Genomic DNA, 24220 nt, shown 5'->3' on the forward strand with positions numbered 1-24220 from the left:
ATTAAGGTGGATAAGCTGATTTTTATCCATCTAGCAGTTACTTTCTTTTGGGATGTATTAATGTTTGCAGTGCAGTGCCGTGTGCCCGTACAGACACGCAGACAGTTATCCTTTTATTAGGATAGATTATTTTGTTTATGAATATGGTGTAGAATTTGTATGTGTTGTTCAAATAAAACCCCTTTCTTTAATTTTGGACTTTTTAATACAGCAGTTATAGCAATACCAAACAGCCATAAAGAAAACAGAGGAAAGTGATCACAAATAAGAGATGGTTCACAGACATTTAGACAAGCTACGACATAAACCAATCCCAACATTTACAAGAGTTTAATGACTAAAAAAAAAACATACCAAAAATTTCAATCGTAATAACTAGATTGTATTTTGAAAGGAGCACACACTCCCTTGAAGAATAGTTTCTCGTATGTCATACTCAACTGAAAGACTACAGGTACACAAATCTCAAAGGAGGTGTTTGAAGGAAAACATACCCTAGGAAAAATAACCCTTATCTTTACTTTGAATGCTTTTTAGCCTTTTAAAACAAAGATCTAGGTAGGTAGCACATCATTAATGGTCTCAATGGCCCCTTCTTTTTTCTTGTCCCCAATAACCAGAACATTCCTGGTTATTTTAAAATCTCATGATTAACTCTCAGCTCTGCCTTGTCCAGTAGTTGCCTCTGAATGTTTACCTAGTCCTAAAACTAACACATTTTTATACTTTACATGTTTTGTAGTGCAAGATAAAATATTTTTATATTTATGTATGAGTAGAAGTCAGATCTTTATATAAATAAATAAAAAAAACAAAAAAAAAATCACAAATATGTCCACACAACCATTTAAATTATGAATTTGCATTGATGTTTTTATTTCTTGTTGTATTTGTTGCACACTGCATAGCCAAATTTGAAAATGAGACCAATTCACAATTTGATCAGCTATTTCAATTGTTAATGTTTGAGCTTTTCAAAATGAGCTCATTCCTTTTTTACAGCACCTGATGTTTTGAATTATTATGGGTTTTCAGGGTTTGTGAAATATTAGTTTTAGAATTTAATTAGGCTGACAATAACTGAACTGCATGTAAGCTTTATAAACTTAAAAAGAAATACTCATTTTTTACTCCAGCAAATGTTTTCTATTATTATTTACCTTGTACCTCCTGGAAAATTATTCTTCCACTATAATGAAACCCTTTCTTATTGTGTTATGGTATGTACTGTAAATGTTATTCTGGGTTCAGGGTCTTCTTAAGAGCACCTTAATGAGTATACTACATTTTATCAGGTGACTATGTCAGACGGTATCACAATGATCTCATACTAATTGACTTGTTCATAGAGTACCTTAATTATGGTCTGCCTTAAGATTATTTTATTTGCAGGTTAATGTACTATAGTTGTAGTGAGTTATGTCAAAAATTCATAGGCAGTTCTGAAAGGCATTTTCATTCTGTTGTCATTGTTGTCATGTCACAGCACCAGAAGAATTTGTTTGTACCACGGCCAGCCAATGATTTCTGTGAAATGTATTTGCTTTTCCAAAATAGATGTTCATTTTTTCATGGTATTGTCATTTTTCTTCCATTTCGTTAAGAAATTATAGTTAAGTATGGACATGTGCTTGAGTATAACCCTAAGTGTACTGCTGACCTATCTGAGTTTGATACTATCTTCATCTGATGTAGCCGGAACAAATAGTTTCCATCCTTTCATGATTCTCATTTTCAATTCCATGTTTATCTTTCTTTTCTGACATATGCTTACTTACACGCTACACTGAAAAAAGTATAACATTGATGTTGTTCATTCAACATAAATTTTCTCTTTCCAGCAACTTAAGATTAGTCATTTAGTGTTGCAGCTTGAAATATTTGGTTTCAGATCTCAATCAAAGTAAAAAAAAATTGTTTGTACCAAATTAAGTTATGGTGGAGGGAATAAACATAAAAATCCTATTTCATTTAACTTAATATTTTAGGTTGTTCATGTGCTGTGTTTGGGGGCCGTTTGTATATTCTTTCGGTCGAACTTTCCAGTTTGATGGCTTTCCAACTGCCAAAAAAGAAGAACAACTTTAAAAATAGATTTACTTCAGTAAAAAAAACAAGTGAATTGCACCCAATAACTCTAAATGATTTGTCTCAGCTTAAAAATTGTGGGATCAATAAGCTAAAAAGAATTATATTGGTGGCTCCAGCAGACCCCCGTGACCCTGTATTCGGATTCAGCGGGTTAGAAAATGGATGGATGGATGGATGAATTATATTGGTTCAGATTGAAAATATTAAGTGTGAATCATCACATTTTTTTTTTCAGTGTAGTTTTGAAAACAGAAAGTAGTTCTACTGGACTTTACCCAGACACCTGCCTTTTTATTTCCAGATGACCTCTTCTGCAGAGAAAAAGCTTTGAATAGAATTTATGTTGTCTGAGTCTTTTCAATGTATATCTCACATGAGAGATAACATCACTCAAACTTTTTAATTATTTAGTACTAGCTGTGTAAGCCCATGTTGTAAAAAGCCAGGGCTCCCAGAAACCATGGATTCTGGCACTTCAATCAATCATTCGCATCAGTTGTGCTAAGCGAGTTTCTCTTTTCTCTGCAGTTTCACTTTGGCAACAGAGTCGCCTTCTTTGAGCTTCATGCTGTAGCCTTGCACTTCTGGACCGGACAGACACACACACACACACTTCCAGGTGTAGACATTTATATATAAGAATAACTAAGACTATCATGCCCACTATATTACAAAAAATTGCATTGACAACGTTTTGGAAAAGTGCAGGTGCATTGGCAAGCCCATATAGCATTATTTTTTGCTCATTGTGGGCAGAAGTAGTGTTAATCATAATCTTCTACTCATTTCCCTACCTGATTTTTTTATAGTTGTAAGCACTATGAAGACCACATTTCATGAACAAGGTAGAGCATGTGACCTGATTAAGCATGAAAGAATTTAGCTTATATTTTAACAGGAGAACAGAGAGATGTAGTTTCTTAATCAATTAAATACCGATAAAAATTTTGGCTGGCCCTGAGTGAAGAAGAGACAATGTACCCTCTAACATGTTAAGTACAACCAGGAAATGTTTGAACAGTTTGAATTTCTTAGCCTAGTGTTTAGCAACAAATATTCAGTGACACATCTCTGATCCTGTTATCTCTCTAATATAAAAAAAAATTCTGAAGAGAAACACTAGGGTGTCGAGACGTGATCACGGAAGATACTTAAAAGAAACCCCGAGATGAAAGAGATTGGCCACGGAGCGTCTCACGGGGACCTTAAACATGAGACTTTGCACCAAGAGATTGAACCCGGACCGTCTCGCGATGACATGGAACATGAGATTCTTGTAAGACACCCTGCTTACAATCAATATCAAATAAGACCACGAGCAGCAAAACAATTAGTTGTGTAAACTAAGGCTTTGAGCACACACAGATCCAGGGCTCTCAGCGCATATAAAGCATATAAGGACAATACGTTATAAATGAAACACAGACGACTAAGCGAAGAAGAAAGCAGGGCGATGAAAAGAGACTCAAAATCGATGGAGAGAAAACAAAGAAAAAGAAGAATCTAGGTGCAAATTCAGAAAATAAGGAAAGTAATTATCAGCCCGGAACAAGTGAAATTGAAAAAAAGCACATCCAATCGAGCTCAGAATTAAAAGACAGAGAGTAAAAGAAAAAGTAGAACTTCATAAAGACGTTCACAAATGTTGGCGCTATACAAATGTAGAGCAGGTTAGAGATTATGAAAGCAGTGGAATTCAAAAGGCACAAAAAATAAAATGTAGGCGCGAAACACATGCAGAGCAGGATACAGAATATGAAAGCAGAAAAAAACGACAGTGTCAAAACAAAGAAAGTAAACATCGCATTAGTGCAAAGAAAGAGAAATTATTACTCGGAGAAATAACGAAAAGGCGAACAGAGATCGAATATATAGACATGGGTGATATGTCAGAAGTATGTAAATATTGTAAGGCTTTGACGTTTAAGTCAAGAGAATTTCAAAAACGGAATTTACCTCACATGCATTTATTGGTTACTTTGCAAAAAAATTATTAACTGCTGCTGATGAAGATCGTTTTATCTGTGCTGAAATTCCAAACAGAGAAAGTCTATCCTGAATTATGGTACGTAAGTCATTAAACACATGTCTCACTGACCTCATTAAAAAGATTCAGCATATTAGGACTCTAAAGATTCCAAATATTGTTTTTAGAGAAGTTCTGAAATAAAAGTGAAACTAATGAAACAGCAACGATTCAAACAAAAAAAAATCTTAAAAGTGTGTATCTGGAAAACCAAACACAGGGATTGGTGAGCGAAGCGAGCAGGGGGCGAAGTCCCCTAGTCTTTATTTATAAAACTGTAAGACTTCTTTGTTTGCCATGCATAAACTCATGCACCCAAGCCTTTGAAGCTTAATTGACAGTTTATGCCATGACACATGTACAGTGATCCCTCGCTATATCGCGCTTCGACTTTTGTGGCTTCACTCCATCGCAGATTTTAAATGTAAGCATATCTAAATATATATCACTGATTTTTCACTGGTTCGCGGATTTCTGCGGACAATGGGTCTTTTAATTTCTGGTACATGCTTCCTCAGTTTGTTTGTTTAGTTGATTTCATACAAGGAACTCTATTGGCAGATGGCTGAGAAGCTACCCAATCAGAGCACATATTACGTATTAAATAAAACTCCTCAATGATATACGATATGCTTCCATCGCGGTGCTTCACACACTTAAAAGCTCTAACAGCACGTATTGATTTTTGATTGTTTGCTTTTTTCTGCCTCTCTCACTCTCTCTGGCATTCTCTGCAACTGACGGAGGGGATGTGAGCAGAGGGGCTATTAGCACAGAGGCTGTTTGCTTAGAAGATACGTACGCTACTCTACAAAATGCTGAAAGACTAACTTCACATTGATACCTTCGTTGCGGCCACTTTATCGCGGTGCTTCCACTTAAAAGCCCAACAGCCCTATTGATGTTTGATTGTTTACTTTTCTCTCTCTCTCTCACTGACATTCTCTGCTCCTGACGCGCACTTCTTTGAAGAGGAAGATATGCTTGCATTCTTTTAATTGTGAGAAAGAACTGCCATCTCTGTCTTGTCAGACAGCGCAGTTTAAACTTTTGACTAAAGGGTGTTATTTCATGTCTAGAGGGCTCTAATAATGTTAAAAAACGTATTTAGAAGGTCGTAAACAGGTTTTCTATGCTCTAACTGCGAAAATATGAGATTTATAAATAAAGAATCCTACTTCGCGGAAATTCATTTATCGCGGTAGAGTCTGGAACGGATTAACTGCGATAAACGAGGGTTTACTGTAATGCAGTCCATCAGTTGGATGATAGTAGGCCCAGAATCGGACTTCATGTACTTCTCATGGCTGGCACAGATGCGGCAGCACACTGGACCTCACAGGATGTGTATGACCACACATGCTGCTGTACTACTCAAGACAAGTACAGCCAATTGATCACCCTGTTGGTCTGACATGAATTGGGCTTTAAGTCCCTCACATGACTGGCACAGACATGGCAGCGTGACAGACCTCACAGGATATGAACAGCTTTGTGCCCCAGTGTGCTATTTTACACGTTCCTGACATGACAACGATGGCCAACCAAACACGTGGCTGATCTGACACAAACACAATCCCTGACTTATTCACATGACCCAGAGTGGCTGTGATTGAAGCCTTCAACACAACATACACCTCCTCATGCAGCACTGACAGGCAAGGCCACCAGTGTGTAGTGCCCTACATCACTGACATGTCAACTACGGCCAAGAGATTACACTACAGGTCTAACACAAAACCAACTTTGGCAACTGTAGACCTTCGCAATAACTTTGACAGAGTGACTAGGACTAGGAAGTGCATGCACCAGTTGCTCCAACATGCATTCCGGCCACATCCTAGACGGGTAAAGAAATGTATATTATAATCTTAAATTAGATTGACTAGAGTCCTTATAATTTTTTTTTTTTTTTTATTATTTTATTAATTTTATTACAATCCATACACAGCAATCAAGTTTTTACAAAAAAAAGAATTATGTTAAGAACAGATCGATCCCCACCCCTGAGAGAGAGAGCAAGCCAAACGTGTAAGATTTAAGGCTTGTAAACATACCTAAGTTAATAAATTCTCTGTGCTTTATAAACTTATTTTAAAATATTACTGATTAGATCCTGCCATGTTTTGAAAAAAGTCTGTACGGATCCTCTAACTGAGTATTTGATTTTTTCCAATTTTAAATAATATAACACATCAGTTTCCCACTGACTTAAAAGAGGAGAGTTTGGGTTCTTCCAGTTTATCAGAATGAGTCTGCGTGCCAACAGTGTAGTGAATGCAATCACAATTTGTTTGTCCTTCTCCACTTTAAGCCCCTCTGGAAGAACCCCAAACACAGCTATTAATGGGTTAGGAGGGATTGTGAATCCAAGGCTGTCTGAGAGGTAATTAAAAATTTTTGTCCAGAATGATGTTAATTTGGTGCAGGCCCAGAACATGTGACCCAGTGAGGCTGGGATTTTGGTTGCAACGTTCACAGGTTGGATCATGCCCTGGAAACATTTTGGACAGTTTTAGTCGAGACAGATGTGCTCGATATATAATTTTGAGTTGTATAATTGTATTCTTTGCGCATATGGAGCTCGAGTGAATTCTCTGCATTGCTACTTTCCACTCCTTTTCTGATATATTAATTGAGAGATCATTTTCCCAGTGTCCTCTTGGATCTTTGAAAGGAAGGGATTGTAAAATGATTTTATATATTGTAGAGATGGAGTCTAATTCCTTAAAATTGAGCAATATTTTTCCAGCGTGGATGAGGGTGCAAGATGAGGAAAATCTGGAAGGTTCTGTTTAACAAAGTTCCTGATTTGAAGATAGTGAAAGAAATTGTAGCTGGAATGTTAAATTTGGAATGTAATTGTTCATAGGATGCAAAGACGTTGTCTATATAAAGATCTCTAAGCAAGTTAATTCCAAATTTTTTTCCAGATATTAAAACTGCATATGTTTGTGAAGGTTGAAAGAGGTGGTTCTCTTGCAGGGTGCCACAGATAGAAGCTTCTCCGTCTTAAAATGCTTTCTACATTGGTTCCAGATTCTAAGTGAGTGGAGCACAATTGGGTTATTAGTGTATTGCCGATAGCGTGTGTTTATTGGAGCACAGAGCAAGGAATACAAAGAAGTACTGCAGGATTTTACTTCTATTGCGGTCCAAGCCTGTGTATGTTCTTCTATTTGTGTCCAGGTTCTTATCGCCTGTATATTTGCTGCCCAGTAATAAAACTGGAAGTTAGATAGAGCCATGCCGCCTTCTGCCTTTTGTCTTTGTAGGGTCGCTCTTTTGATGCGTGGATGTTTTGAATTCCAAATAAATGAGGTTATTGTTGAATCTAATTGCTTAAAGAATGATTTATTAATGTATATTGGGATGTTTTGAAATAAAAAGGAGCTTAGGAAGAATATTCATCTTAACAGTGTTAATTCTTCCAGCTAGTGTGAGATGAAGGGTTGACCATCTATGCAAGTCTTGTTTAATTTTTTCCATGCAGACGACGAAATTTTGTTGATAAAGAGCTTTATGTTTACTTGTGATGTTTACCCCGAGGTATTTAAACTTTTCTGCAATGATAAAAGGTAGGGTGTCTAATCTAATATTATATGCTTGAGAATTCACTGGAAAGAGTACACTTTTATTCAGATTAATTCTGAGACCAGAGATCTTTTGAAATTCTGTGAGTGCTGCTAAGACTGCAGGCACAGAATTTTCTGGGTCCGAAATATACAGTACCATATCATCTGCATATAATGAGATTTTCTGTTCCAGTCCTTCTCTGCTAATCCCCTTTATCTGATCAGTATTTCGACAATGTATTGCCAGTGGTTCAATGGCATGCAAACAGCAGCAGTGACAAGGGGCATCCTTGTCTTGTGCCACGTTCTAGTTTAAAGTAGTCTGAGCAAATGTTATTAATGCAAACTGAAGCTTCTAGCTATGATTTTAGAGAGTATTTTAACGTCGTTATTCAGAAGTGAAATTGGTCTGTATGATGCACATTGTAATAAATCCTTATTTTGTTTTGGAAAGACAGTGATTAATGCTTGGCGAAAGGTTTGTGGAAGAAATTGGTTATCTCTGGCTTCTGTAAATGTTGCTAATAGGAAGGGAGCTAGCTGAGCGGAGAATTTCTTGTAAAACTCTGCAGGGTAGCCGTCAGGGCCTGCTGCTTTTCCACCTTGGAGTGACTTTATAGCATCTAGTAATTCTGATAATGCAGAGGTTTATCAAGTTCCTCCACACTAAAAGCGTCAATTTGTGGTATCTGTAATGTATCCAGAAATGCATTAGATTGTATATTGTCTTCTTTAAACTCAGTAGTATATAGGGATTTATAGTAGTCTCTGAAAGTGTGCATTATATTATTGTGTTCGACGATTTTATCTCCGTTAGTGTTAGTGATTACCAAGATTGCGTTGCGTACATCTTGCTTGTGAATTTGTTGCTAAAAGCTTATTAGCTTTCTCTCCATGTTCATAGTAATGATGTCTGGATTTGTAAATTAGTTGTTCAGTTTCTTTAGTTGTCAAGAGGTTTAATTCTGAATGTAGAGCCTGCCTCCTCTTATGTAGAGTCTCGCTTGGTAGTCTGGCATGTTCTTCATCTATTTTAGTAATTTCGCTTTTTATCTCTGCTACTTTCTTGCTTCGGATTTATTTCTGTGGGAAAGATATGAGATAATCTGTCCTCTTAAGAAGGCCTTAAGAGTCTCCCAGAGAATTCCTGCAGAGATCTCAGGGGATGTATTTGTCTCTAGAAAGAATTTGATTTGTTTGGATATAAATTCAGTACAATTCTCGTCAGCTAATAGAAGCGGGTTGAGGCCATCTGGGGTGAGTGTATGGGGCTTAGTAATTTCAGCTCCAAGATCATAGGTGCATGGTCCGAAATAACAATAGCATCGTATTTACAAGATTTAATCTTAGGCAAGAAGTTATTATCTATAAAGAAGTAATCAATCCTTGAGTAGCAATGATGTACTGGTGAGCAGAAAGAATATGTTCTTGAATTTGGGTTTAAAAACCTCCAGGGATCTGATAAGTTGTGATCAGTTATAAACTTTGTAATTATCTTTGCGGTGTTAGTTGCGTTCCCCCTGTGGAGGAAGTCTTATCTAAAAGTGGATTTAAAACACAATTAAAGTCCCCAGCCATTATAACTTTATGAGTGTTCAGATTGGGAATGGATGCAAATAAATTTTGTATAAATTCCTTATCATCAACATTAGGTGCATAAACATTTATCAAAATCATTTTACAGTTAGATAAGTCTCCCATGACCATTACATATCTCCCTTCAGGATCCAATACTACATCTGATGCTACAAATGGTACTGTTCTATGTATGAGAATTCCCACCCTCTAGTTTTCTTTGTAAAACTAGAATGGAACATTTGGCCAGTCCAGTCTTTTGCAGCGGAACTGATCCTTGCTTAGTAAGTGGGTTTCCTGTAAAAATACTATTTTAGCATTTAGACCTGTTAGGTGAGAAAGTACTTTCTTTCTCTTTAATTCGTGATTCAGGCCTTTAACATTCCAGCTTACGAAGTTAACTGTCCCATCATGGAGACACTGATTCTGAGTTTTTGATGTCATTTTATAGTCTTAACTGGAAGTGAAATAGTTTAGGTCTTAATTTCCTATTTCCCCAAGAGTTGTTGCCATGCAGCTTATTATTACGTTGATAGTTATAATTATAAAGATTGAGATGATAGATTAGGTATAGATCAAGCCTGCTCTCTTTCTCTTCCCCCCTTAACCCCCCACCCTCCCTTTTTGCCTCCCCAAGTGAGGCTAAAACCCACTTCACGCAGTCCCAGTCCTCTGACATACCCAGAGACAGAGCACGTCCAAAGCACAACAAGCCCCCATGCAGTGGCGCTTTAGGGTTAAAAGATAGAGATATCTGTTACCAATATAGTCTTTAAAAAAAAAAAAAAAATTTGCACTTAAATATATATATAGTCTTCAGCAATTTTAGTGCATTAAGATGATACCCCAGATAATAAACCCGGTGATGGTGTTAAAGATGTGTCCAAAATAAGCATAAAAAGTCTTAATGCAGTAATAGCAATAACAGTAAACCAAGGGTATGATATTGAACAGTCTCATTTAGGGTACACATGAAATAATTAGAAAAGAAAAAAAAAAAAAAAAAAGGAGGAAAAGTAATTAAGCACAATAAAACATAAACATATAGCCCTAGTAATACTAAGTAATAATAAAATATATGAGAATATATGCTGATAAAAAACCCGTATTTTAAAACAATAGATCAGACAGTAGATTATTAATCCTAGCTTTATCATTTACCGCCATGACTCACTATTATGTATCAGAATAGTCCCGGGATCAGCTTTCTTAATTCATTTTCTGCTTCTTCCTTGCTAGTGAAGACATAGAAATGACCCTGCCATTCCACTTTCAGTTTTGCGGATACAGGAGGCTGTATTTGACACTGGCTTGCCGTAGCCGCTGTTTAATATTATAGAAGGCTGCGCGTTTAATAGCTGTTGCTGGAGAGAAGTCAGGAAGATACGAATGTGGTTATTTTCATATATAATATCTTCCTTTTTCTGAGGAGTGCCATCACCTCTAGCTTAAATGATAATCGTTCAAAACGAACTATAAAAGATCTTGGTCGGGTCTGGCGGTGTTTGATCGCGTAGCGCGTAAGCGCTGCTATCTCAGATTCTGCTTTAAAGCCCCGATTATTTTAGAAAAAGTTCAGCTGCGAATTTCACAGGGTTTGAACTTTCGATTCTCCGGCAGACCTTCAATTCTGACATTATACCTTCTACTCCCATCTTCTAAAGCAGCCAGTCTGTCTCCAAGTTTTTCTCCGAGTTTTTTACATTCGGAACTGACATTTACTGCTCTTTCCTCGGCACTGGCAGCTAAATGTTCGCCATTTCGATCCGATTCGTGAATGTCTCCTTAAGATGCTCCAATTGATCAGCAAGCGTGCTCAGTTTAACCGAGTTTTCCTGAATGCGCTCTTCAATTTTACCCAGCACCTGTCGAAGTTCAAGTTGCACTTGACGCAGCTGGCCTGTTTCATCTCCTGTTTCAATTCCTGTTTCAGTCTCTCAAGTGCCTTTGCCGTTGCTTTCTCATTAGCCTTCTCGCTTTTCTTTATATCTTGCGTGAGCTCAGCGAGCAACACTTTCAGTTCAGATAGCTCAATTGTGCCTTCTTGTACCGTAGATGAAGCAGCAGACTTTGCTGAAGTCGGTGCCCCCGCTGCTCCAGGCCCGCGTAATTGCGTAACTGAAGCCGCGGACTTCCGGCCCTTTCCAGTTTCAGGTAATCTTCTCCAATCAGCAAGCTACCCATATCTGCACTCACGATTGCACCTTCGCTCCCCTTTTCGCTCTCAGCCGGTGACGATGTAGCGGACCGTGATCCCGAGGAGTCTGTGCTTTCGCCCATCTGATCTAGGTCTGTCTCTGATAGGTCGTATCTTGAACTGGGGCTTGCTGATCACAGCTTGGATGTAGCTTTAGTTTTCGATTCTTTCGAACCCCCCTTCTTGTTGGCCATGTTTATATGTGCTTACATATACTGTAGCAGTCCCTCTCGGGTTGAATAAATACAGGATATCTCAGAATAATAAGCAAATAATATGAAAAATAGCACCACTGCTAGCGGAGCTCCACTTCAGACGTCCATCTCTCGCATCGGACGAGACCAACAACCGTCCTTATAATTTCTTTTATTTTATATTTAAAAAAAACAGTAACTTAACAGATAAAACTATTTATTTCGAAATGAACACATAAGAGAAAAAAAAGCAAAAAAAAACAAAATTGAATACCCACCCAATAGCTTAACTTTTTAAAATATGATAAAACAATTAACAACATAAGAGTCAATCACTGGCTCAACATGTTTTTTCTAAAATATTCTATACTAATAAAAGGCAAAGCCCTCACTGACTGACTGACTCACTCATCACTAATTTTCAAACTTCCCGTGCAGGTAGAAGGCTGAAATTTGGCAGGCTTATTCATTACAGGTTACGTATAAAAGTTAAGCAGGTTTCATTTCGAAATTCTACGTGTAACGGTCATAACTGAATCCTATTTATGTACATATATATGCCCATAGCCTGTAGCTCGGTCACCATGTGAGGCGGAGTTGCGTCCCCCATCCCCACGCCTCCCATGTAATTGACTGCCTGCCCATATAAGGCCGTCCATCAGCAGCAATCCAAGCTGTGAGAAAACAGTAAAAAGGAGACGTGTCAGACGTTGTGGTACATTTTCTGATGCAGCTAGACGGAAACAACTTCGTGACTCTGCCGCCAAATACTCGCAGAAAAATCCACAAGTTAATAGACATGCTGTCGCTAAATACTCGTGGGCTAATCCACAAGTTCATAGAGACTCTGTCGCTAAATACTCACAGGCAATTCCATAAGTTCATAAACACGCTGCCGCTAAATATTCGCAGGCAAATCCACAAGTTAATACCGGGAATTCCTGTTAAACATCTTAGATTCACGAGTAGCGATTTGAGTGGTGAGTTGTCTATCGAGGTGATCACCATCGATCAAACTGTCACTTACCGAGTGGTTTCCATGCCCAGAGATGCCACCTACCTTTTCCATTCTCTTTGTTACATATTACACAGCTATATCAGGCTCACTCTTGATATCCGGAGGAACATTGTGTCTTATGTATTGAATGACTGGGACAGGTTCAAGGTGTGGACTGATGACGGTACAGGAGATAATTATACTACACAGGAACACTAGAAGGGTGAAATGCTTAAGCCCTTCACCTATGGTTCTGCATATGAGTTGATGGCTGCCGCTGAATTGTTCGGTTGTTGTTTTCAAGTGTACCGAAATGGCCAAATATTTTACACCTTTGGACAACCGCCAATGCCTCTTAAACATCTTAGATTCACAGGTGACGATTTCAGTAGTGGACACTTTGATGTTTATGAATGTTTAAACTCTCAAAAGCTGGATGCGAGGTTATCGATGAAGCCGGTTATATGCTTACAACACTTGACAGATGCCGAATGTCACTTCAACACAACAAGTCCTGCAAATACTAACGTAACTGAAACAAACCATGAAACTCAAACCCATTATTACAGCAGCAATACAAGCTGTGAGAAAACAGTAAAAAGGAGGCGTATCAGACGTCGTGGTACATTTTATGATGCAGCTAGATGAAAACAACTTTGTGACGCTGCCGCCAAATACTCGCAGAAGAATCCACAAGTTCATAGAGACGCTGTCGCTAAATACTCGCAGGCAAATCCACAACTTCATAAAGACACTGTTGCTAAATACTGTCAGGTGATTCCACAAGTTCATAGACACGCTGCCGCTAAATATTCGCAGCCAAATCCAGAAGTTAATACCGGGAATGCCTGTTAAACATCTTAGATTCATGAGTAGCGATTTGGGTAGTGAACACTTCGATGAATGAAACCTGTTATCTTTACAACGGTTGACAAGCACGGAATGTAACTTGAACACAACACGTCCTCCAAATACGAACTTGATTGAAAGAAATAATGGTAATCAAATCCTTGATGATAGCAACACTCATAACAGTGACAAAAAATTTCATTGACAATCATGTTACTTTATTTTTAAAATGTTTCCTTTTCTTTTTCATAACTTCTTTAACACACTACTTCTCTGCTGTGAAGCGCGAGTATTTTGCTAGTCTATATATATAATTCACTAAGGGCACACACGACATTGAGCGCAAGCAAGACACTGAGGGCACGCAAGACAGTGAGCGCAAGCAAGACAGAGTCCCACCCGCCAACTCAAAGACCATGGGATATGCTCCACAGAGCCCCGCCCGCCAACTCTAACCCTCCTACCGCCTCATGGGATACGCACGACAGAGCCACGCACGCCAACTGTAACCTTCCTCCCGAGTCCAGCGTCGCTTTCGAGGCATGCAAAAACTCACCAAACAGCCTCAGTCGCTTTCGTCTGTGCAAAATCCTGCATGCACCTCTGAGCCACGTTGACTTTACACCACACGCAAGACAGAGAACCATAATCGTCAACTCACAGAGCCCCGCCTGCCAACTCTAACTAAGGGCAAGCAAGACAGAGAGCCACGCCCACCAACTCACAGAGCCCCGCCCACCAACTCTAAGACCATGGGATACACACGACAGAGCCTGACATAACAGCTGGTCATTGATAATGAACTAGAGGGGTGGCTATGTCCAGACGCCTTTCTGATCACTCTGTCTGGACTGTGTTTTTATTTAATATTTTATTTACTTTTTACCGTCTTTCATGCCGATACAACAATGGGTTTAGTAGCTTATGACAGCGCAATGCTTCACAACATTGGAAATCAAGTTTCACACTTGGCTTCTGAACTTTTTAAACTTACTCCATCATAGCTGGCTGAGATACGCTGGTGTGTTGAAAAGGGGGCACCCACACTGGAATCCTCAACAGACTGAGGAAACGAGCCCATCGCACTCCACTGCCCAGTATTCTGCTCACAAACATACAACAACAACCTGGACGATCTCAGAGCAAGAGTGACTTTCCAACAGGACGTGAGAGACTACAATACTCTGTGTTTTACTGAGATATGGCTGACCCCCCAGTGCCAGATCAAAAGGTGACTCCGTCTGACTCCTTTTCCATGTTCTGCATGTACAGAACAGCAGAGGCTAACAAATGTACAAGTTGGGAAGTCTATTTCAAGGTAATCGCCAAGTGGTGCGAGGCAAAGAGCATTTCTGTTCTCTCTCACGCCTGACTCACCTCATCTGGAATATCTAATCATCAAGTGCCATCCATTTTACCTGCCTCATGAGTTCAGCTTAGTTATCACCTCAGCGGTCTACATCCCACATCATGCGAACATAGGTATGGCTTTGTCTGAACTACGCAATGTACTTAGTGCAATTCAAAACAAACACCCAGATGCAGTGATCATTGTAATGGGGGAATTTAATAAACCGAACCACAGACAAGTTATGTTGAATGTTTATCAACACATTACATGTAAACCCAGAGGAGCTAACATACTGGATCACTGCTATACATTGTACAAGCAGGGATACAAAGCTGTTCCACAACTGGTGTTTGGGAGACTATAACATTGTTTTCCTCATGCTGGTATTATAAACAGAAGTTTTCTTTAGAAGCTCCGGTCACGAGGGAGGTAAAGCGCTGGTCTGGCCAACCAGAAGCCACGCTACAGTATGAACTTGATGGCATGGACTGGGACATGTATGATCATGTGCAGATGACATGAACAAGTTTGCAGAAGTAGTTTGTTGGCATCCTTGAAAATTATATTATCCCCCAATAAAGACTTTTGCCAACCAAAAACCGTGGCTGGATGGAACTATCTGTAAGGCAAGAAATGCTCATAGTGCTGCATGTAACAAAGGTGTCATTACCGATGATATGAGAGTTTACAAAGCTGCTTCATTTGGCATACAGCGGGCTATAAAATAAATAAAATGCAGGTACCAGAAGCATGTGGAGTCATTCTTCAAACAGAGCGACACTCGCTGAACGTGGCATGGACTGCGCATAATTACAGACTTCAAAACCAAATCCAATCCGGCTGTGAGAGCCAACTCTGCATTCGCCTAAGAACTTACTCCGTTCTATGCCCATTTTGAGGCTAATCATCTTAACAACAAAGACGGCCACAGCCTGATGACAAAGTGTGGTAAAGTCATCACCATTGCAGAGCAAGAAATGTGCAAGGCGCTGTAGTGGGTCAACATCAGTAAAGTGCTGGGGCCAGACAGCATCTGTGGGCACGTGCACTGCTGCTGTGCCAACCAACTCACCAGAGTTTTCACCCATATCTTCAATGAGTCTCTGGCTCAGTTTGTAGTCCCTGTGTGCTTTCAAAGATCCACAATTGTCCCAGTACTAAAGAACAACAAGCCCTTGTGCCCAAATGACTACAAACATGTTGCACTGACCTCAATAGTCATGAAAACTCATTAGAGTCTTCATTACAGCATCCATCTCTAGCTCCCCAGATCCACTCCAGTTTGTTTACTGTCCCAATACATCAATGGAAGACACCATCTCCTGAGTCCTGCATGCCACCCTCAGCCATGTGGATATAAAGTATGGGAACGATGTGAAATTGCTGTTCATTGACTACAGTTTAACTTTCAATATAATTGTCCACCATAGACTGCTTATCAAGCTGAGGTATCTGGGACTGAACAGCAGCCTGTGTGCCTGAGTTTTCATCTTTCTCACAGGGAGACCACTGGTGATGAGAGTTTGTAGTTGTTTCTCCAGCATCACTACACTCAATACGTGAGCTCCACAAGGCTGTGTACTCCACCCTATGCTCTATGCCCTCTACACTCACAACTGCATGGTCACACTCACCTCAAAATCCATCGTCAAATTTGCTGAGGACATGGTGGTGTTGGACTTTGAGCTACATTATTTCTATGAAAATGTGCTATATAAATAAATGTTATTGTTGTTGTTGACTTCATTTCCAACTATACTGAGACAGCATACATGAAGAAAGTAGAGAACCTGGCATTCATGGTGCCAGGAGAACTGCCTCCAAATGAATGTCAGCAAAACCAAGGAGCTGGTTGTGGACTTTGGTAAGAGACAGCAGCAGCCCTATACCCTCCTCAGTATCAATAGGATCGCCATGGAGAGGATGAGCAGCTTCAAATATCTGGGTCTTCACATCACCAAGGATTGACATGGACTGAACATATTCAAGCCCAGTCCAAAAAGGCAAGGCAGCAACTTTACCAATTGAGACAGTTGAGGAAGTTTTTGGTCTCTCTGGTGATGTTAAGAACTTTTTACTGTGGTGCTATAAAAAGTGTCTTGACTCAGAACATCACCTCCTGATTTGGGAACAGCTGTGCAAAAGACTTTACGGAACTACAGAGAGTGATCAAGTTAGAACACTGCATCGTATTTAATCTACTGTCTCTGTAGGGTATTTATAACAGGGTATGCAGGAGCAGAGCAACTAGGATCATCAAAGATTCATCTCACTCCATGCTTAATGAGTATTATGGCCAGAACAGAAAGGCTCATCAGGAGCTTCTGTCCACTGGCCATAAGACTTCTTAACCTGGACGTGCCACCACAAATTCTTTTCAGCAGCTCATTATAACACAATATAAACTGAATTCACTACCTCACTTTATCTCAGCTGCCACCATGTCATTTAAGTCCACATTTACATTAACCAAAGCAAACTAGCACACTGCACATACTTTATTTTATTATTATTATTATTATTATTATTATTATTATTATTATTACGTCAAACATTGTTCAGATCTTGTTTAAAATTGTAATGCTTATTTCAATATTTTTTGTCAATATACTGTATCACCTTAGTTTTACCCTTTTTAAATTTCTTTTTAATTTAAATTTCTTTTTTTAACTTGATTTTATTTAATATAAATTTTCTGTCATGGCTCAAGGCTGATTCAAGGCACATTTCACTACATGTTGTACTTGTATAACTATGTATGTGACAAATAAAGAATCTTGAATCTTGAACAGAGATGGGGTGCTGAACAGATGGAAGAGATGGGATAACAAGAAGGTCTGTCTTTGCCAAACTGAGCTGGAGATGGTGTTCCTTCATCCAGTTTGCAATATCACTAAGATATGCAGAGATTCTAGCTGATACCGTGTGGTCCTCTGGAGGGAACAACAAATATAGCTGTGTGTAGACAACATAGCACAAATAAGAGAAACCATGGCACTGCTTGATAAGGCCTAGTGAGGAGGTTTATAGAAAGAAGAGTAGAGGGTCCAGCACCGATTCTTGTAGCACTGTAGTGCCTGCCTGGTGGCGCCCTTGACATCCTTCAACATCAGGAAACACAATAAGATCTGCCTATGACGTAGAACTCTAACCAGAGTCCCAGTGATGCAAAGGTGTGTGAATGTGGTAAGGAGGATCTGGTACTTGAGCATGTTAAAGGCATAGGAAGATCTAGCAGGATGAGCACATATGACAAATTGATAGCTCTAGCCTGTTGTATCGACAAAGGTACGCAGAGTGGCCTTTGTGAAATGGCCTTCTTGAAGATTGTCCGATTAGGACTGAGTAGTCTGTTCCATAGAAAAAGGAAGAGACCTGGTTAGAGACTGCATGTTCCAATGTTTTAGATCAAAATGAGAGAGGAGAGGCAGGTCTTTAATTATTTACTTAACGTATTCTTTGGAAGAGAACTTAGCCTGTTTGAATAATGTAGGAAAAGTTGCTGCGCTGAGCGGGCTGTTGATGATGTGTGTAATTGAGAAAAGAGTGAGAAAGAGGTAGCTTGGAAGCAATGTGATGGAACGGGATCAAGTGGACAGGTAGTGGGATGAGAAGAAAGGAGGTTTAAAGTGTCAGTGACAGAGAGTGGAGAGAAAGAGGAGAATGTTGTGGTGTGTTCAGGAGGGAGCAGATTGGCCAGGGGGGTGATGAGAATTGACTGCTGATGACAGCCACCTTTCTCTGAAAAAGGGTTACAAATTTGTCAACAGTCAAGAAGGTTGAGAGTGGAGGGGGGAGAGGGTAAGGAGAGAAGTGAATGGTAGAGAACAAGCTACGAGTATCAGATGTGTTGCTAATCCTGCTTTCAAAGAACGTTCACTAGTATTGGTAGTGGTGGAAGAGAAGGAAGATAGAAGAGAGTGATACTTTTCCAAGTCAGCCTGGGCTTTTGACTTTCTCCATTTCTTTCAGCTGTCCTAAATTTGGACAATAGACTGCATAGAGCGTAAGATAGCCATGGGCAGAAGGGTCTTTTAAGTGAGGGCCTAGCAGAGAGGAGAAAGACATCGTCAAGAGGACAGAAAATTATCTTTGCAGTTTAAGATGTTATAGTTACTGTACTTGGAAAACCTCCTAGAAAGTGTAGGTTTTATTTAGGCCTGTTTTATTTTTTATTATAGCTTCAGTGAAAGATTTGCCCAATCCAGTCTCTTATCAGTCGGAACTGGCAAGTCTCCTCTAAAAATACTACCTTGGCCTTTATGCCTGTGAAATTGGGGTATGCTTTTCAGAGGAGAATATAAACAGCATCAGAACAAGCCTCATTTAAAAATTACAGCTTAGATTTGTATATTATTTTTAACCATATAAGAAGATAGAAACAAGAATATAGTGACCACCTTTGGGTGTACCACTGACCCTGAAACACCAAGAACATCCCCAGAAAGCACAGTTCTGGATAAAAAGTAAAGATATTTATTACACACTGGCATCTTCACAGGCTTTACAGGTAATCCCTACACTGCACCATATAATATGTAATGACTCTCCTAATGATTCTAATGATGTCCCAGGTTCTGGCAATCTAAAAAATCAACCTGTTCTTCCCTGGCATCTTCTCAACTTTCTTTTAAAACAGAAGTGAAACCTCTGAATAACCCTATGTTTGCCTTGAGTTAAAAGGGCTGAAATAGGAGATGACCTCATGTCATGTGGTTTTGGCCAATTGTCTGCCCTGGTCATTTCCCTTTTCTTGTTGGGTGAGCCTTTTGTCTTCATTTGTCTCCTCATTTATCTCTCTGTTGGTTCAATGCCCTGTGGATTTCTATGAGATAAAGGGACATTCCTTTAAGTCAAAACTGCCTTTTTGGAAAAAGGATGCTGTGCTATTTCAGGGTATGATGACATCAGCTATATGTCATTTGACCCAACACCTTCAAATACACTGGGTCCCTGAGACTCACTGTCCTTTGTAGAAACTAGAATACTTGCATTATTGTATAGGCCCTTTCACTCTGGGTTTTGACATCTGTACCTAACCTGGCTTCCACAGTCTGAGTATAGACGTCTCTGACTACAGGCACTGGTCTAGGACTGCTGGCTATGTCACTCAGTTTGGCTACAAGATCCACAGATACGTACTTCCCTTAATTTTCTTCTGGGACCCCTTCACAATGTGTTCACTTATTCTGTACTGTACCAAAATCACTTACCTATATGACTGAATAGAATATTGATAACAGATCTATACCATTTCAGTGCCCTTACTTGTCCACCACTTCTAATGGTGCTCATGCTGTGCTTTAACAAAACATAGAATGAGACAATCCTGCTGCTGAACGCAACAAGTGCAGCACCCTAAATAGATCATGACATGATTGCTGTTACAATGAATAGTGCAGGCCATAATAAACAGTGAGGGTTCAGCAAGTTATCATACCAACAAACCAGTCATCATGCACAAAACCTTAAACGTGTAGCCTGGCTGCCTTTATTAAGTTTCAAAAGAAAAAAATCATAACATTCCAGGCTGTGAAAATTAAAACAGCAAAAGGCACATCTACAGTACATCTTTTGTGCACACAGTTTTACACTGTTGTTTATTTATGTTTATATACATTGTGATATGAGTGTGGAAACAGCCATACGCAACATTTTTGTGTGTAGGCACCTTTAATGCATGAGGCCCCTGGTCTGCCATTCTCAGAACAGGGTCAATGCCAACATTTTTTGTCCAAAAGCTTTAAACTGAGTTTGTTCCTTCTCTCAAATGAGAGATAGTGCGGACATTCTAGAGAAATAAAGAGACCAGCCTGGCTGCCTTCATTAAGTATCAAAAGTACAAAATCATAACATGCCAGAGTGTGAAAATTAAAACAGCAGTAGGCACATCTACATCTTTTGTGCACACTTTTTCTTTAACCACGATTTTACACCATTGTTTATTTATATTAAGGCAGACACCTTCACTGTGTGATTTACCAGTAACAACCGAGTCTTTGTCTAAACAAATTGGTGCACCAAATCCATCAATTGTCAACTGCTCATCCTAATCACTTCCATTTGGCCAGGTTTCTATAAATGCCATAATGCAAGCATCTCTGTAAATGGTCTGAAAGTGTGCACTTCATCCACTTTATTTCAGAGAGAATGAAAACTACCAATTATAACATTGTTTATTTCTTCATTTTTAAATATTTTCATAAGGATTTTTTATTTTTGAATTAAAAATTGTTTATTGCAATCGTTTAATAAATTTGAGAAAAATGTAAAATTATCTGTCTTTATTTCAATCTGCAACAGAAATTAAAAAAGGTTCTGTAAACAATATGCTAAAAGCTACTGTTTTCCTTTGACAGCAAACAGCATATTAAAAGGTGGAAGATTTATTTGGACAAATAACCTTTATTTTGAGAAACATTTTGTATGTTTTCTGTTCATTGTGGGATACGAGAGATCTTGTAAACAATCTATTTTTAGGATTAAATGGAAAAGCTTCAGGGAAACTAAAGTGCCTGCTCTATATGAGGGTTTGTTGGGTGGCCACTTGCAGTCAAACTCTCTTCAATGTTTTATTACAGATACCTGCAACTTTAAATGAATTTAAGCTCATGACAATAATTTCTTAGGCAGTGGAATACCTCTTCAGTACACTCCTTGTGTCCTGTTGGTGGATGGTAAACCAGTTGAGACAGGGGGTTTAGAGCTTGTAGCACCAATTATTTGTTATTACTAGAGAGTTCCTAAGCATAAAATTCTGAACAATGATGCAAAACCCACTAGTGGGGGAAATTCTTTCAAACACCAGCTAGTCAGAAAAAGGGCAACATAGTATCTTTATAAATAAAAGTTTTTTTGTACAAAAAATTTGGGTAACAAAATAAAGCTTCCTAAAGCTCAAGCAGTAAAGGTAGTTGCCTTAATAGGGAAAGGCAATCCAAGACCAAAAGAAATCAAAATTGAAGTCAAAAAGCAGAATGAGGATTCCAAAATCCAGAAAATTCTCAAACCTACATGATAATCATAGAGAAACTTACCACCACCACCACAAACACATTTAATGAACTGCAAGGGACTGTGGGTTTTCTCTGCCATTATATGGTTGCTTGCAGTCTCTTACAGTGATGGGCAAGTGGTTCTGTCTTTTGGGGAACCACTAACTAAACACATGAAACATAAAAGAACATACGAAGTGTATAGAGGAGACAATACAAAGTTAATGATCTGCTGGAAGGTTGCAGGTTATCCGTGCAACCCAAATGGGAGGACATGATACTGCCAGAGTCCACTAGACGTGCTAAATGAGGTCTTTTCCTTGGCAGAGTCAATTATAGAAACTTGCCAGTACCCTTCTATGATGTCAAGGGTGGTCAAATACTAAGCTTTACCAAACCAATCAAGGATTTGTCCAATTGTGGCATTGGATAAGAATCAAAGTGACAGACTTGATTAAGCTTATGGAAATCATTACAAAAGTGCCAACTTCTGTTGGGCTTAGGAATTAGCTTGATGGGGCTGGACCAGGGATTAAAACTTTCCTCAATAACACATACTGTAGATCTGGCATTCATTTCATTTTAAGCTCCACTTCTGTATGTTTTGCCCCCAGGAGTCATCTCAGACGATAAGCTTAGGCTCCATTATGATGCAGTCGCACACAATCAATGAATTCCAAGCAAATAATTCATTAGCCACATCAAGGATGGACAGGATAGCTGATTTCAGCTGTTTTTGTTGCTTGGCCATTAAATTTGGGCCGAAATTAAAGGATATTCATTGAGAAAAGAAAAAACGGAGTAGTGGTCGGGTTCTCTTGCCATCTGCGGCTTCATCATTTTCACACGATACACCCATTCAACCGGAAAGCGATTTGGCTGTTTCACCAAATAATCAATCATCCCTTTTCTCTCCTTAATTTCGAAAGGGCCTTGCCAATGTGTTAAAAGTTTTGAATGCAAGGTGAGAATGAACACCTTGACAAGATCTCCAGGCTGAAATTCACAGTTGAATCAGCGGGCATGAACTGATTGAACCTACTCCATATTCTCTTTTAATATGGGTCTAATTTAACAAATCTCTTGTGTAACTGCACAATATATTCCAAATTATTAGTGGCTGGGGTGACCTTTTTTACAATGTCCAATAATCCCCAGTGTTGTTGCTCATACAGCAATTCAAAGGGGGAGAAGCCCCCGGAGGCTTTGGGGACTTCCTGGTATGCAAATAAGATGAGGGGAAGTAAATGGTCTCAGTTCCTTCCAACCTGTCTAGCCACATTGCGTAGCATTTGCTTGAGTGTTTGGTTGAACTGTTGTATTAAACCATCAGTTTGAGGATGTTACACTGAAGGAGGAAGAGAGAAGACAAAAGACCACAGGGTCAACCCCTGGTTCAGTGGGTTATTACCATCGCTAGAACCCCTAAGCTGTTCCCCATGTGCATGTGCATGACAATAGATAAACATAAACTAAATGACCAACAATATGAACATAAAGCAATCAAAAACAAACAAGAAAGACATAAACACTGCATTAGAACCCCAGCTTGGGGATTAACCCTAGATGAAATCTGATAGTCTCAAGTGATGTATTGGAGAATTACTTCAGAAAAAAATGAACTGTTTTTCTTTATAGTCAGCTGTTCCAAAACTTATTCTAGGCACCCTGTTTTTGCAGTCTCACAAACCAATAATTTACTGGCAAGAGAAGTACATTAGATGGAGTGAATATTGTTAAAGTGAAGTATTTTCCAAGGTGCCACAAACTACACTTGCAGAATAAGAAAATAGTTTTAGAACTAAGAGATAGCTTGAAACTTTCCCCACATCATACTTTCAACTTTGTAATTCATATTTTACCTGAGTAACCTCTCCCTAAGGAATATTTTTGTATAGTAAGGCAGAGAATGTGGCTATGGAGGAATATATTCAAGATAACATCCACAATGGGTTCATTTCTGGTTGTTTAGTAGTCTGATTGATGCTGGATGTTTTTTATTGACAAAAACATAGGGGTGTCCAGCCATGTACTGATTATCAGGAGCAAAGTAGGATTACAGTTAACAATAATTATCATTTCCCCTCATACTATCCTTCTTCAGTCAAGTCAAAAAATCCACTGTTTTCACTAAACTAGACTGTCATAGTGCATATAATTTAACTGGAAACAGGAAGGGAGATTAATGGAAAACTGCATTTAATACTACCACCAGAAATTAGAGACATAAAGTGATTGCCTGTGTTTTGGCAAATGTACCAAAGGTATTTCAAGCCTTTAATACTAACATCTTCTGTGATGTGTTGGGTTTATGAACTGACTTGCCTGTCATCTCTATCCTTAACATCCATCCATCCATCCATCCATTAT

The 24220-nt window shown here is 39.0% G+C and overlaps 1 protein-coding gene across 5 annotated transcripts in view; it reads left to right on the top strand.

The window, feature by feature from the left end:
* Window positions 1-24220, top strand: part of LOC120536903 — a 405177-nt gene that overhangs the window by 54822 nt on the left and 326135 nt on the right. The window lies entirely within an intron of this gene.

Source organism: Polypterus senegalus, chromosome 10, assembly GCF_016835505.1.
Source record: "Polypterus senegalus isolate Bchr_013 chromosome 10, ASM1683550v1, whole genome shotgun sequence".
Classification (NCBI taxonomy): Eukaryota; Metazoa; Chordata; class Cladistia; order Polypteriformes; family Polypteridae; genus Polypterus; species Polypterus senegalus.